Consider the following 17,370-nt stretch of genomic DNA (forward strand, 5'->3'; position numbering starts at 1 on the left):
GATTAGAGGAGACAAAGAAAACAATAACAAATAGCAGGTTTTAGAGGCTTTCTTCCATGCTTTAAAAAAACAAATAGCAAGATTATAATGGTTGATAATTTTATTACATGTAAATGTCCTAAACACTCAAAAAAAACAAAGTAGCAAACATAGCCTAGATAAAGACATGAGACCCAATCATACATTGTCTACAAGGAGCTCACTTTAAATATAAAGATACAGAGATGTTAAAAGTAAAATGATGGAATTATGCAGTTCCATGAAAATAAAATTCCAGGTCCTGTATTAACTTCAGATAAAATGGTCTTTAAACAAGTAGTATTGCCAGGGCTATAAATGGATATTTCCTAATAATAAAGGCTCAGTTCATCTTGAAGACAAAACTATTCTAAATATGTATGTACGGACATCATAAATAAACTTTAAAACATATGAAACAACAGGAATTGAAGGAAAAATAGAAAAATCCAAAAGTAGATGTGAATATTTTAATACTCTTCCTAGTATTTGATAGTATAACTAAAGTGAAACTTACCAAGCTTATAGAAGATTTGAACAATACTACTAATAATTGACATTTATAGGGCACTCCACCCAATAATATCAGAATATTCTTTTCAGATTCACACACAAAAAAGACCACACTCTGGGCAATAACACATCTTCATAAATACAAGAAGATTTAAATCACAAACAGTATGTTTTCCAATTCATAGGTAAATAAAAAGCAGTAAGATAAAAGAACCTGAAAAATCCTGACATATTTGGAGATTAAACAATGCACAATTTTCCAGTTGTAAGATAAGTAATGGGGATGTAATGTACAATGTGATTAATGTAAACAACACTGCTCTGTGTTGTTAAGACAAGAAATCACAGAGTTCTCATCACAAGAAAAATTTTTTTTCTCTTTCTTTTCTTTTGTATTTATATGAGATGATGGATGTTCACTAAACTCATGACGTATGTAAGTCAAATCATTACGCTGTACATCTTAAACTTATACAGTGCTCTGTCAATTATAGTTCAGTAAAACTGGAAGAAAAAAAAGAATGCACTCTAAATATTCCATTGTCAAAAAACAAGATACAACCGTAATTAGAAAATAATTCGAAAATTGGAAAAAATAACACAACATATCAAAATCATGAGATACAGCTAAAGCAGAGCTTAGAGGAAATTTTGGAACTTTAAATGTTTGTATTTGACAAAGTCTAAAAATCAATAATTTGTTTCCACCACAAGGAAGTGTATGGAAAAAAATAGTGTATATCAAATGCAAAGTAAGTAGAAGGAAGAAAATGATAGAAATAAGAGTAGAATGTTCTTTCCTAAAGATTTGTAAGATTGATAAACTCCTGATCATGAACAAAGAAAGAAGTCACAAACCTCCCAATATCAGGAATGAAAGAAGGGATACGTCTGTAGATGTTACAGATATTAAATGTGTATTAAGAAAGTATTATAAACATTTTAAGGTAATTAATTTTGATAAATTAGGTAAAATGAACTAATTTATTGGAAGACAGAAATTACGAAAACTGATTTAAGGTGAAATAGAAATAAAGAATATAAATAGCTTTATATAAATTCAAGACAGTTAATTAATAATTAAATCCTTCCCCAGAGTAAACACAAGGACCAGATGGTTTCACTGGTGAATTCTTTAAACTATTTACGTAACACATAGTACCAAATATAAACAAATTCTTTTAGAAAGCAGAGGAAGAGGAAATGGTTTGCAAATCATTTTATGAGGTCAACATTAACCTGCTATCAAAAATAAAGACATTATAATTACAGATCAATGGCAGCCATGAATAGAGACACCTCCTTAAAATATTTTAGCAAATTTAATTCAACATATATTTAGATGATATTATATTGAGATCAAGGTGGCTTATTCCCAGAAATGAAAGTTTAACATTGGACATCCAGAATCACTGGCATTCACCATATTGACAAAATAAGGGAGAAAATCAAAATCAACAGATATGTGGAGGAAAAAAATTTAACAACTTCAAAGTTCATTTCAGATGAAAACTATGAGAAAATTACGAATATAAAAACATTTCTTTAGGCTTATAAAAGTCTCCTACAGGGCTTCCCTGGTGGCGCAGTGGTTGAGAGTCTGCCGGCCAATGCAGGGGACACGGGTTCGAGCCCTGGTCTGGGAGGATCCCACATGCCGCAGAGCGGCTAGGCCCGTGAGCCACAACTACTGAGCCTGCGCGTCTGGAGCCCATGCTCCACAAGAGAGGCCATGATAGTGAGAGGCCCGCGCACCGTGATGAAATGTGGCCCCCGCTTGCCACAACTAGAGAAAGCCCTCGCACAGAAACGAAGACTCAACACAGTCAAAATAAAGAAATAAATTAATAAATTCCTACCCCCAACATCTTAAAAAAAAAAAAGTCTCCTACAAAACACTACAACTAATACCATATTTCATGATGAAATACTGAAAACTATCTCTAAGAATACTTACAAAAAATGTATGACTACACATATCACTTCTAGTTGCAGAAGACGTGATTATGTCTTAATGTCTAAAAATAGCTACTGTAAGTAATATGTGAATTGAGCAAGGTTGCATGTATAAGGTGATTAGACAAAAATCAGTTATATTTCTATATGTTAGAAATGAACTGAAAAATTAAATTAATAAAACAATAGGGGCTTCCCTGGTGACGCAGTGGTTGAGAGTCCGCCTGCCGATGCAGTGAACATGGGTTCGTGCCCCAGTCCGGGAAGATCCCACACGCTGTGGAGCGGCTGGGCCCGTGAGCCATGGCCAGTGAGCCTGCGCATCCGGGGCCTGTGCTCCGCAACGGGAGAGGCCACAACAGTGAGAGGCCCGCGTACCGCAAAAAAAAATTAATTAATTAATTAAAAAACAATAACACCTATAATTGTATCAAAAATAAAATAAGAATAAATTTAATAAAATATTTGCAAGGACTGTACCTTTTTTTTTTTTTTTTTTTTTTTGCGGTACGCGGGCCTCTCACCATTGTGGCCTCTCCCGTTGTGGAGCACAGGCTCCAGACACGCAGGCTCAGTGTCCATGGCTCACGGGCCTAGCCACTCCACGGGATGTGGGATCTTCCTGGACCGGGGCACGAACCCATGTTCCCTGCATCGGCAGGCGGACTCTCAACCACTGCGCCACCAGGGAAGTCCATGGGACTGTACCTTTTGAGACAGACAAAGGCCTTCTAAAAATCTGAAAGGTGAGCTCTCTAGATTTTCTCTGCTAAGCAGTGGGGCTTCCTATAATCCTAAAACTATTATCCCACATGCTTTTTGTTTACCAGAGTAAATTTCCATTGATTTCCATAATACTCTTAATGTTTTTAAATTAATTTTGTCAGCTTGGACTAAAGAAACAGTGTCTATACAAAAGGAAAAGATGACTTTGGAACTTCAAAGTACTCCCCTGCAAACAAGTGCTGCTTCTTATGGAAAAGAAAGAATGACTCACAAGGCTAGACTAAGAGCTCGGATGCCAGAGTTCAGCGCCTTGAAGAACCACTCCCAGGCTATAAGCCCTAATCAAGAAAAGAGTGTCTGGCAAGATTTCAGAATTGTTATGGACCAGTAATTGCTGTTTGCTCCCCACTCCCTCTCCCACATTACTTTTATGTTTTGTTTTGTTTTTTTTTTTTTGCAGTTCGCGGGCCTCTCGCTGTTGTGGCCTCTCCCGTTGCGGAGCACAGGCTCCGGACGCGCAGGCTCAGCGGCCATGGCTCACGGGCCCAGCCGCTCCGCGGCATATGGGATCCTCCCGGACCGGGGCACGAACCCGCGTCCCCTGCATCGGCAGGCAGACTCGCAACCACTGCGCCACCAGGGAAGCCCCCACATTACTTTTTTTTTTTTTTTTTTTTTTGCTGTACGCGGGCCTCTCACTGCTGTGGCCTCTCCCGTTGCGGAGCACAGGCTCCGGACACACAGGCCCCGCGGCCATGGCTCGCGGGCCCAGCCGCTCCGCGGCACGTGGGATCCTCCGGGATCGGGGCACGAACCCGCGTCCCCTGCATCGGCAGGCGGACTCCCAACCACTGCGCCACCAGGGAGGCCCGCCCCACATTACTTTTAAATAGAAGTGTCTCTAGTAGTTTCTCTATGCCTGTCTCACCATTTTATGTTGGATAACTTCTACATTTAGTTCACAAAATGTAAATAAAGAGAACTTGTACTCAAAGGTCTGTGTCTGATGAATCACAGGCAATGAACCTTATTTGCACATGGATCTGATGCCGATGATGAGAACCTGAAATTTTACATAATGCCGTAAATGATAGGATGAAACTGGGAGCTCTGAGAACTTTTTGTTTTGTTTTGCATGTGAGAGGGATGTGAATTGTGGCTAGAGAGCAAACTATTTTCCAAAAATGTTCATTACAACATACTATACATAAATATACACATACTTCTTAAAATGTGACATTGACAATACTTCTTAAGTCATGGTATGTAAGTTACTTCATCTTGAAACAGAGTTCACTTTTATGACTATTTTGATCAATAGAGTAGAGTAGATGTGATGTTATATGACTTTAAACATTTAAACCATGTCATAAAAATGTCATGCACTCCACCTTTTCTTGGGAAAACCAGGTCATAAAAATGCCATGCACTCCACCTTTTCTTGGGATCTTCGCTCTTATAACCCAGCCAACATGTTGTGAGAAAGCCAAATAGCCAAACAGAAAGACATTTTGAAGGTGCTTTGTCAGACGGCCTCAGAGTGGTCCCCTCTGATAGCCAGCCATTGTCATCAGACATGTGAAGTGATAATTTTTCAACAGATTCCAGCCCTCAGCTGTCATGTCATTTTAACCTCCAGTTTGTCTGTAGGTAATGCTGTGTAGTTAAGAGAACATCTTTCCATGATGAGTTTATCCAAATTGTAGATTCATTACCAAAATAATAATTTTTTTACTTTAGCCACTAATTTTGGGATAATTTAGTACACAGCAGTTGAACATATGGGCAACAGTTAATAGGAGTGATTCATATCCCTAGTGAATTGAGATGACACACTTATTGTGTTGAACAGTGGATTTGAAAAATACATTTTAAAATTTCTGACAGATTGCTTCTTAATTTAATTTAAAATGTTCACTGGCTGTTTACCACAGTAGTTCTACACTGCACTTAAAATCACATGGGGCATTTCATAAGGCTTTTCTATGTCATCAGACTGCTCTGTGGCAAACTGATTTTCTATTGCCACAGAATGGAGCATTCCTCTTACGAGGAAATCATCAAAACAATTTCTTCCTTAAATTAACTGAAAACTACTCACTTATTCACTTAAAAGTAATTTAATGTGCCTTGAATTTTGTAACTGAGTACTGGTATTTATGTCATAATGAGCAGCTATTTTAACATCTATCTATCTATCTATCTATCTATCACAATAGGAGAGACTTTGAGTAGATGATAACAAAAATTCATTCTAGTCTTTTAATTCTAGGCAACTTCCAAAATTCTTGAGAAGTAAGCATTACTGTCATAAGAATAAAAGTATCTTAAATTGACATTTTCCAAAAATAATAAAAAGTATTTGAGGAGTAGAGGTTAGGTGGTAGTAAAATTACTTTGCTATTTTGCTGTATAAGGAATTATGCAAGTGCTCAATGAAGTCTTAGATATATAACTTATAAGTATAAATTACATGCAGAATAACATCATTAAGTGAATTATATAAAAATTCATTTATATAAAACTAATAACTTTGTGTATGACCCATATGGTATATATTTTAGAGACATTTTATAAATTAGTAAACAAATAGCAGTCATGTTATCCTGTCACAGAAGTGGACTAGCTCTAGGAGGCTGATTAGATGCACATGTAACACGATACAGTTCTATTTACGTTTTTTTTCAGCCTAGTAATCTCTATGTTGCAAATATAAAATGAATAAGTTACCTAATCCCATAATCTTTTAAATAAATTATTATTTGTTTTCCTCTTCATAATTTTTCTAATGCAAAATATCAAAGTAAATTAAAATTGGACAGAAGTGTCAGCTATGAGGGAATTTCAGGCTCCATAATTTCCTTTCCATGATAAACAACTAGAAAATACATTAGACAACAGGAAGTAGACAACTGTGACCCCCCCCCCCACCAAGAGAAGGTAAGTAAACTGCATGATCCTATGATCTCGGTGGCTTTCTATATGGAAGCAAATTCCTGAATGAGATGGGGGTTGGGAGGTGGGGGTGGGGGTGGGGTGGGTACAACAAGTCCTGATGTTAATGAGGTGAAGAGGAAGAGATGCCATTCAGGAAGCTTAAGGCAGCTGTACAGGGCAGGGTAAAGCAAAGAAAAAAAAATCCATTGACAGAGACATCTCAAAATCTTCACAGCAATACTATTTTATGTTTCTGTGCATACTGGACTCCGCAAGCATAGAATAAACCTCCATGAGACCAAGCAGGGAAAAATTAATTACCAAAGTTCTGTAAAATAGTACTGGACAACATTTAAGTTTGTATCAGACAGAAAGGAGACTCATTATTGAACACGTAGGAGAAACAGAAGCATAAAAATGTGACTTAAATCAAAAGAAAAATGCGTCAATAGAAATAGATTCAGGAATGTCAAAGATGATGGATGAGAAGAGAAATGGAAGATATTTTTTAAATAAAATTTCTATAGTAGAATAATACAATAGAAATTTTAAAATTAGTTAAATTAATAACATATTAGACAATGCAGTAAAAATGATGACTTGAAGTCTTACAAATAGTACTCTTCTGAGCTGAAATAGAGAGAAAACTGCAAACAAAGGCACAGCACTTAAGTAATATGTGAGACAATATTAAGTGGCAAAATATGCAAGTAATTCTATTAGGAGAAAAGGGTGGGATGGAAAATACTTAAAGAAATAATGACTAGTAATCTTATGAAAACAATAAACCAACATATTTAAGAAGCTCAACAAACTCCAAGTAAGATAAAAACACAAACAAAAATAAATCAGACTACCAACTACAAATTGGCACTTGCCATCTACCTCTACAGGGATTAACTCATGAGCTGCTGCAGCTTCTGACCTTCAATACCCCCTGAAAGGAGTTCAAGGTGTGGATCAGGAATGAGGCACTCTGTGCTCTCAGAAAAACTGGAAGAACAGGTCTTCAGCTAGTTAGATATTATTTTTAGGAGAAGATTTTATGAGCCCAACTCTTGCATCTCCTAAATCCTTCATGGTAACATCTGCTCCTTGTGACTAGCAGTAGCCTTCATGAGACTAGCAGCAACCTTCTGTAAAAATGTGTGCTTGATTGCATGTAGTCCCCCTTCACCAGATCATATATATACTGACATTCCCCTCTACCTCTTTTGAGCAGTTTCTCAGAGCTATCTTAAGTGCTGTCTCCCAGGCTATAGTCCTCATTTTGCTCCCCAATAAAACTTAACTCACAACTCCCGCATTTCATTTTTTTTTCTGTCAACAAGATCACAATATATCATAACAAATTTCCAGGAAAAAAATCCTCTGAAATTAGAATTCTATATTCAATTAAAAAGTCATTCAGAAATGAAATAAGAATAATAACTTTTTTTCAGACAAGCAAAGTAAAAGAATCTGTTGCCAGGAAACTTGCATTATAAGAAATGTTAAAAATAGGTCTTCACATGGATCTACATAAAGAAAAGCACTAGAACTGGCAAATATGTGGGTAAATGTATAAGATATTTTCTGCATTTAAAAAATGTATTTAGGGCCTCCCTGGTGGCGCAAGTGGTTGAGAGTCCGCCTGCCGATGCAGGGGATACGGGTTCGTGCCCCGGTCTGGGAGGATCCCATATGCCGCGGAGCGGCTGGGCCCATGAGCCATGGCCGCTGAGCCTGCGCGTCCGGAGCCTGCGCGTCCGGAGCCTGTGCTCCGCAACGGGGGAGGCCACAACAGTGAGAGGCCCGCATACCGCAAAAAAAAAAAAAAAAAAAAAAAAAATGTATTTAAAAGAGAATTGACAAAGTAAAAAACAATAGTGCAGTGGGTTTTATAACATATAGGACCAAAATGTATGGCAATAATAGCACAAGGGGCAGGAAGAAGAAAATCAAAAAATAGAGATTAAGGTTTTCATATTTGGTGTGAACTGGTATAATATTATCTAAAGAGAGAGTGTGACAAACTAAAGGTGTGTATTATAAACCCTAGAGAAACTGCTAAAAAAATAATAAACCAAAAATTATAGCATATAGGACAAATCATAAAAATTTTATTTTATTCAAATGAATGCAAAATAAAATGAAATAAGGAGCACAGAACAGAGGCAGAAAAAAATAGAAAAAAATAGCAAGATAATAGATTTAAGCCAAATTGATAATTACATTAATGAAAATTATCTAAAAAGTGAAGTAAAAATTAGACATAGTTAGTCTGAACAAGATAGACCCAACTGTATACTATTTAAAACCAACTTACTTTCCCAGTTTATGTTTAAATTAAAATATAGAAGATGAAAGAAGACAAGCAAATGCTAAACATAACAAAGTTGGAGTGGCTGTACACATATCAGTCAATGTAAATGTCAGAAGAAGTAATAGTATTAGAATAAAGAAGGATATTTCCTAATGATGCAGGGTAAATTCATTGAGAAGACATAAAAATTCTAAATGTGAATACCCCTAACAATTGGACTTCAAAAAATATAGAGGAAAAACTGACCAACCTATTAAGAAAAATAGGTCAACTGATAGATATGTTTGGATATATCACCATTTATTTCTCAGTAATTGGTGGAACAATTACTGAAAATCAATGAAGTATATAAAAAACTCAAAAAATACTATCAACCAACTTTTCTAACTGCCGTATTAGAACACTTGATACAACACCCACAAAATGCACAGAATGTGCTACATTCTTTTTACATACATATGGAAAATTTATCAAGATAGACCATATGTTATGCCATGAAAATATACTCAATAAACTTAAAAAAATGGAAATCATTTGGCATAGCTCTCTGATCCCAAGAGAATTAAACTGGAAATCATTAGCAGAAAGATTTCTAGAAAAAATTCATGGATAACTGGAAATGTAAAAACTCATTTCTAAATAGCCCATGTGTCACAGAAGAAATCACAAGGATATTGGAAAATACAAGAACTGAAAGGTAATGAAAACAAAATATATTAAAATTTGTGGGATGCAACCAAAAAAGTGCTTAGAGGGAAATTTGTAGCATCACATTCTTATACTAGAAGAGAAAAAAAGTCTCAAAACGATGATCTAAGTTTTCACTTTAGGAAACTAGAAATAGGAGGGAAAGTTAAATGAAAATAAGTATAAGAAAGGAAAAAAATAGAGACCAGAGAAGAACTCAAAGAAATAGGAAAACAATAGGGAAAATGAATGATTTAATTTGTATGACCCTGGGCATATACCTGGAGAAAAACATAATTGAAAAAGATACATGCACTCAATGTTCATTGCAGCACTATTTACAATAGCCAGGACATGGACGCAACCTAAACGTCCACCAACAGAGGAATGGATAAAGAAGATGTGGTACATATATACAATGGAATATTACTCAGCCATAAAAAAGAACGAAATTGGGTCATTTGTAGAGACATGGATGGACCTTGAGACTGTCATACAGAGAGAAGTCAGAAAGAGAAAAACAAATATCGTATATTAACTCATATATGTGGAATCTAAAAACATTGGTATAGATGATCCTATAAATATTTACAAAGCAGAAATAGAGATACAGACATAGAGAACAAATGTATGGATACCAAGGGGGTAAGGGGGGGTGGGATGAACTGAGAAATTGGTATTGATATATATACACTGTTGATATTATGTACAAAATACATAACTAATGAGAACCTACTGTACAGCACAGGGAACTCTACTCAGTGCTCTGTGGTGGCCTAAATGGGAAGGAAATCCAAAAAAGAGGGGATATACGTATATGTAGAGCTGATTCACTTTGCTGTACAGTAGAAACTAACACAACATTATAAAGCAACTATACTCTAATAAAAATTAATTTAAAAATTTATATGAAACTCTAATAACTGGTGGCAGAAAGCTGATCTATTTTTGTCTTGGCCAGTGGATACATGGAATTCACTCTTAAGTGATGAAAATGTTCTATATCTTGATTGCAATGGTAGTTATGTGGGCAAATTCACTGTAAAAATTCAAAAAAAAGTATACACTTAAAAACGTTGCTTTTTTTTTTTTTTTGTGGTACGCGGGCCTCTCACTATTGTGGCCTCTCCCGTTGTGGAGCACAGGCTCCGGATGCACAGGCTCAGCGGCCATGGCTCACGGGTCCAGCCGCTCCGCGGCATGTGGGATATTTCCGGACCAGGGCACGAACCCGTGTCCCCTGCATCAGCAGGCGGGCTCTCAACCACTGCACCACCAGGGAAGCCCTGGTTTAATTATTGATATCAACATCTGCACTGGCCATTCCCCTCTCAGCCAACTCTGTGATTTTCAATGACAGAACCTTGGGAAAGATTCAGCAGAGAAGGTATAGATGGTGGTGTTGGACACTATGGAAGAGAGGGAGCTGAATAGTGGGTCTAGGAAATATAGGTCACTGCGTTGGTGAGAGCTCTTATTTGTAGACAGGGATTACACTGTACTGGGCAGAAAGAGATCAAGTCAGAACATAAAGAGAGAGAGGACTGAAAACAGATTCTAAGCTAAACCTCAGAAAATGATTTTTAAAATCCACCATACAACAGGGATTTCAAAGAAGCTGATTTTTCTACCTCACCCAGGAGGCTGTAGATAAAAAGCTGCAACTGCACAACTGCTCCACCTCTGCTATGATCAGGAAGGCACTGACTTAGGAAACCACTGGCAAAGCCTAAAAAATTCTGCCTTGGCCATGATCCATGACAAAAGAAAATGGAGGCTGCATGCTGTGCCCTCCTTCTATGTACTTCAGTTTCAAATAATAGACTTGGGTTTGTGCATCCCAAAACAAATCAGGGACCCTGGCCACAAGAGCATCATCAGAAATCCTAATTGCAGGCTTTAGCTTTGAGAATTTGGAACTGAATAAGAAAGCCTAGAAAGTGCTTGAACTCACTGTTCAGTGAAGCAATTCAAAGACCCTGGGGGCATCACCAAAGATCTCAATTGTTACAAAAGTTAAGTTTGCAACAATTTTAGGGTCCATTTGTATATTTGTTAGGTTAGGGCAGACTGCATTAACACATAAACTAAGATATGTAGTTGTTGCAAACAACAGAAGTTTAGATTAGGTAACAGACACAGAAAGCTAAATTAGCAACAAATGTTAAGGTCTAGGTGAACTTTAGTTCTGGTATAAATCTTGTTAGGGAGGAAGACATTTTCCTCTACCCTTCTAGGGTCTCCTGACTGGACTAAGAATTAAATTGACATGAGAAATTTAACAGGAGAAAACCAAATGAAAGTTTAATAACATGTATACATAGGAGATTACCCAGGAAAACTGAGTAACTCACCAAAATGGTAGAAACCCCCACCTTAAGTACCATCCTCAGTGAAAGACAAAGAGGATGTTAGGGGTGGGGAGAGTCAGTTATAGAAGGTTACTAAGAAAAGCACAATAAACAAGGGTAAGGTTGTAAACAGATTTCAGTCATTGACTTCTTCACTGATAACAGTTTGTAGAGAGATTTGGTCATCTTCTTAGTACACAAGGAATGCACCCTTACTAATGGAAAGTTCCCTTACAAATGTAAATGTTTACTATGAAAGGGTATCTCCTACTTGGTTTTCAGAGTTTTTCCCGTCTGCTGTTTCTTAGAAAATAACCAGTTTAAAATAATTAATATGCCAAAGAGACATATTTTGGGGTGGCAAATTCTGCTCCCCTCTACTCTAAACATGTTGGTCTACAAACAATAGCTCAATATAATAGTAGGTCCTTTTCTTTATTATATAACAGATCAGTATAGTTCCAGATTGATAGGAATTCTATTTTCCGTGTGTGTGCTGTGGTCACTCCTGTGTAGTTTCCACTTCAATCTGACTGAAAAGAGAAGGAGATGAAGAATCATGTGTTGTAGAGATTTATGGAACAAATTTAGGAGTAGCAGGGTTCAGTTTTGCTCACAAAGGCATTGTTTAGATATCACTGATGTGGCCACACCTAACCGCAAAGGAGATTGGGAAACGTGGTTCAGCTATGTGTGCAGGAAGAATGGAGATGGGTTTTGATGAAAAACTACCAATCTCTGCCAAAATATAAAAGAGAAGTTGGGTGGTTGTGTAACCTAGCAGGACCCTATGGGGCCTTCCTGGGACAGACCCCTCCCCCCATATCCTCTGCTGTAGCTCCTCTCTGAAGTATTCAGATAATAGTATCTCTCGCATATTTCTTGACTTTTTCAGCTGCTAAAACCCACCACCAAATGGAAGAAATTAACTACTTGATGATCATGAGCATGTAGCCCCAGACCTTCTGGTGCCTAAGGATTGATAAAATTACATTCCTGGTCCCGGCCTGTTACCTCAACATCAACCAATCTGAACTGTGCATGAGCTGATGACATATCCTGGGACACCACTCCCTCACCTGGCCTTTAAAAATGCTTGCTAAAACCCTTGGGGGAGTTCAGGGTTTTTCTGAGCATGAGCCAGCCCTTCTCCTTGCATGGCCCTGCAATAAACCTTTCTTTGCTCCAAACTCTGACATTTCAGTTTCTTTGACCTCACTGTGGGTAGGGCACGTGAACTTGCGTTTGGTAACACTTTGCCATTTCAAGGACAGTTATGGTGAACAACATAAAGGCTACAGTGCATAGCTTGGAAAAGGCTGGAAATGCATAATTAGTAGGTAACGTGACTATGGGTGAATTTACAGATGAGCCCAGCAAAGGATGTGGCTGAAGATGGGCAATATCTTCAGCTAGAATTATGGAGTGTTTAACTTGTGGAAACTATTAAAGACAATCACAACTTATACAATTAAACATTCATGATTACTGATGATACAATAAAATGAATAAAATCCTACTAAGGTTTCTGATTGAGCCAAAGGACAGTTTTCAGATGAATCTGGATGGGCTGAATTTATTGGGTGAGGCAGCTTAAGAAAAGGAAGAGAAATGGTAGGCAGGAGTCACTGAGGAAAGAATGGGGACTGCAGAAAGAGTATGTTTTCTGGAAAGGTTTTTACCCTTTAAAGCTCAGCTCATTCATGCTTACATTAAAATGGAGCCGTTAACTATTGATACAACAAGTTTCATTGACAAATCTATTCTTTGGATTCTTAGAACACTTACAATCCTCAGTATATTACTCACGCTTAGTTGCCATGGCTTAGGTTTGGTCACAATTTCATTTGGGTTTGTATATCAAATAAGAATCATCAAAATTACAGACAACATCATGTTATTGATACAAGTTTTATTAACTTCAAATATAGCATAAGTTACTTGAAGGCACAGTATGGAATCTTATGCCCATACAAAGTTGTTAACACATATTCCCTTAGTTAATAAATGTATAAACTATGGATAATATTTTGAAGACATAGTCTATATTTTAGACCTCTAATATAATAATAATACCTAATAACCTGTTGTAATATATTCCAACACAATGTGACTTTTACCTCCCACAATGTGGCAATTCAGCAAATGTGTATCCATTTTGGAAAAGAATGAGAAAACTAACCCTAAGGGACATCTCATCTAAAGAATATTAAATTAAACATGCTGGCACTAATTTTGTTCAAAACTCAGATGTGATGCAAATTCTAGATTTGCCACTCAGATATTTTCAAATGATTCAAAACAATACAGATAAAAATATGTTCAATCCTGTTTTAACATGATGTTTATACATTTATGTGATTTGTGCTGCAAAGAATTCTTTTTTCTTTCTGCTAAATGATGAAGTAAAAACCAGCAATTAAAAATAAAAATGTGGGGCTTCCTTGGTGGCGCAGTGGTTGAGAGTCCACCTGCCGCTGCAGGAGACATGGGTTCGTGCCCCAGTCCGGGAGGATCCCACATGCCGCGGAGTGGCTGGGCCCGTGAGCCATGGCCGCTGAGTCTGCGCATCCAGAGCCTGTGCTCCGCAACGGGAGAGGCCGCAACAGTGAGAGGCCCGCGTACCACACACACACGAAAAAATGTGCCTGATTTGTTTTTTATCAGAATACATTGTTTAAAAGCATATATATTTACAGTAAAGAAAATACAAATATCACATTGATAGGTTATATTTACTGTAAGTTGTTTTATGCAAAATAGATAAAAACATATATAAAATGCTTAGCTTCACACAAACAAAATATTCACAAAATCTTTGAGAAGATAAAGTTAATTATCACAGAAGAAACTGCATTGAAGCTGTCTAGGTGAGATCAAATAAAACGTTAAAAATAAAACTTTAGTTTACAATGCTGAGTACAATTTTTTCTGAATTTCAAAAATTATGCATGTAGTAATTTCTATTAATAATGGTTTTGTAGATGACCTTGCTAAAGACCTCTGATATGGCAAGGAATTTATTCCAAAAGAATGACAGAGATGTAACACATTAAGTTAAGTGGTTCACATATTTGAAAATAAAGAAATGTTGAACATTGCTACTATATAGTTTTATACCTGGCAAAGCTGTATACCTTTTTTTTTTTTTTTTGGTAAAAAACGAGTATAATTTCCAAATTAATAACTTCCCAAAGAAGTCTTTATATTTCTTAATCTTTTTTCATATCATTATGTGGGATTTTTTAAAAATTTTCTCTCGTAATTGTCTAATCTCTGACATTGAAATTAATTAGTTCAAGGACTTAAAAAATTTCCAGGAACAGAAATGAAAACCAAGTAACAAAAAGCAAAGTGTTTTATTTGCTTCAAAGTCACATTTTTAGCAGGTGTCAGAGAGAAAGAAATTTTCCTCTACTCTTCTAGTGAAGAACTGTGCCCCCTGGAGTTAACAGAAGCTGATAACTAATAGAAATTCTGGAACTTATGTTACAGAATAAGAGATAAGGGATCAGCTGGTTAAAACCCCTTTGCTTGTAAACTGCCTTCATGGATTAATTTCACATTAGGGTTTTTTTTTTTCCCCCTTTCTTTTTTTCTCTCTTTAATTGCAAACCTTCCCAGCTTCACACAGCCCAGTTGTTTTACAGGAACTTGGAGTCAGCCCCTGCCCAGTGCAAGCTGGCTGGGGGCTGGTTGGGACCTCCAACCCTAAAACTGGGCCTGCACAGACATCAATGAATGGTCTTTTGACTTCAGAGGCTGGAAAACTCCACCCTCAGATTATGCTAAGAGGCTCCATTTTGAATATGCAGAAGCATGAAACTGAGGTGCACCTGTGCAGAACACCGATTACCTCACTTTTTCCTTACCTCCAATCACTTTTCCCAGCACTTAAGACTACCTTGCTTATACCATAAATATCCCAACCCCCTTGCCTTTGGGGAGGCAGATCTGAGAATTGTTCTCCCGTCTCCTCGCTTGGCTGCCTTGTGAATAAACTCTACCTCAGTTGTAAACCTCAGCATCCTGGCATTTGGCTTACTGCACATGGGGCAAATGGACCTGGCTCAGTAACACTAGGTTCTTTTGGTTGGTCTAAGAATTAAATTGACATGAGACAGATTAACAAGATAAAATCAAACAAAAACTTAATAACATGTATGTGTGGGAGACACCCAGGAGAAAAGGGTAACTCACCCAAATGGCTGAAACCCTCACCTTAAATACCATCTTCAGCTAAAGACAAAAGAGGATGCTGGGGGTAGTGGTTTGGGACTTCAAAGGGGAGGAAGGCAATTCACATAAAGATGAAAAGCAAATGTTTGGAAAACAAATGTTTGCTTGGCCCAGGCTGAGACAATGGACACAGAGGGGAATTTTAACAGACTTTGCTAGGTTCCTCCCTGTCTCCATACCTAGTTCACACTATAGTTATCTATGGTGATAGCCCCCTTCCTGGAACAGGTCCTCCATCTCCATTCTTTAGTCAGTTCGGGGGAAGCTCAAACTTTCTTCCTGAGTGTTTATGACCTTGACTGTTTTCAGTTTGAAATAATCCATATGCCAAAGAGACATTTTGGGGTGACAAACTTTGTTCCCCTACAGTATACAAATGAGTAATTATTTTAAAAAGCAGACCTAGAAATCCTAAACTCAGAACTGTGGAATTTGTTCTATAGACATTGAAGAGTGAGGTTCTGCTTTAGAGCAAGAAAGAGTCACAATTCTCAGTTGGCTTGTGGATTGTTAGTAATGTGATGTTTGGCTGAGAGAATAAATGAAAACATGGGGAAGACTGGTAGTGCGGAAGCCTGTGAGTCTTCTGCTCTTCTTAAGAATTGTTAAGGATTGTTTTAAAGTAGAATATTTACAAATGCTGTGCAGCATATACATAATTATGTAAGGAATTCAGAGTAAAAATATCATCATTTTTAGTGGCTGTGGATTTGACAGACTTAATGGAAAAATTAATTATGAAGTAAGCATAGGATTTGGGCATTAAGGAGAAAGTATACTCCAGGTGAAACCAAGTGGGACCCTGTGGGGCTCCTGGGCACAGAAGCCTTTCTCTGTTTCTTATTTGTAGGGAATAGGCTTCAGCCTCCATGACCCTCCCTAGGTTCCAAAGGGGGCAGTTTAAAACAGTTGCTAATCAGGGAAGGGAGGGGATGCAGAGACAAAGGAGGAGCAGTCAAGAAACAATAGTGTAGTTTTGGGGCAGGGTCCTTGTTCCACCTCAAGGGATACGCGTAACAATATCTTTGAGGTCTTCTGCAGAACTAAAACCTCCCAACATGGAAGGTGTTAATGACTTTATGAAGCATTCTTTATTCCAGAGAGAAAGTCACAGTTTGATAACCTTGAGAACCACAGAAGCTCATCAGGAGACCATCTGAGGCCAGATTAAAGGAATGCAGGCCCTGTACACACCCTGATCCTTATCAGCAACCCTGCCCTTGAACCATTGCTATAAAATGCCTCATCAAATCCCCCCAGGTTGGGACACACAGTTTTGAGGGCATGAGCCTGCTGTGTCCCCCTTTTCCTGGCAAAGCAATAGAGCAATAAATATTTTTTTCTACTTCACCCAAAATTCTGTCTCTGAGATTCGATTTGGCACTGGTGCACAGAGGCTGAGTTTTTGGCATCACAGGAAAAGGAAACAGCACGATGATGGGAATAAAAAAGCTATAGCGAATTGATAGTAGACATAGGGGTGTGTTAGGAGTTGAAAAACGGATGAATATAGAATAAGAAATAGCTCAAGTTTCAGAGTTTGTATTTGATTTGGTAAATAAATAGGCAAAATTAGGTGCTTACATACAGAATCATACAATGATACAAAGTGATACACAAATTGTATTCAATTACCAG

Source organism: Mesoplodon densirostris, chromosome 1, assembly GCF_025265405.1.
Source record: "Mesoplodon densirostris isolate mMesDen1 chromosome 1, mMesDen1 primary haplotype, whole genome shotgun sequence".
NCBI lineage: Eukaryota > Metazoa > Chordata > Mammalia > Artiodactyla > Ziphiidae > Mesoplodon > Mesoplodon densirostris.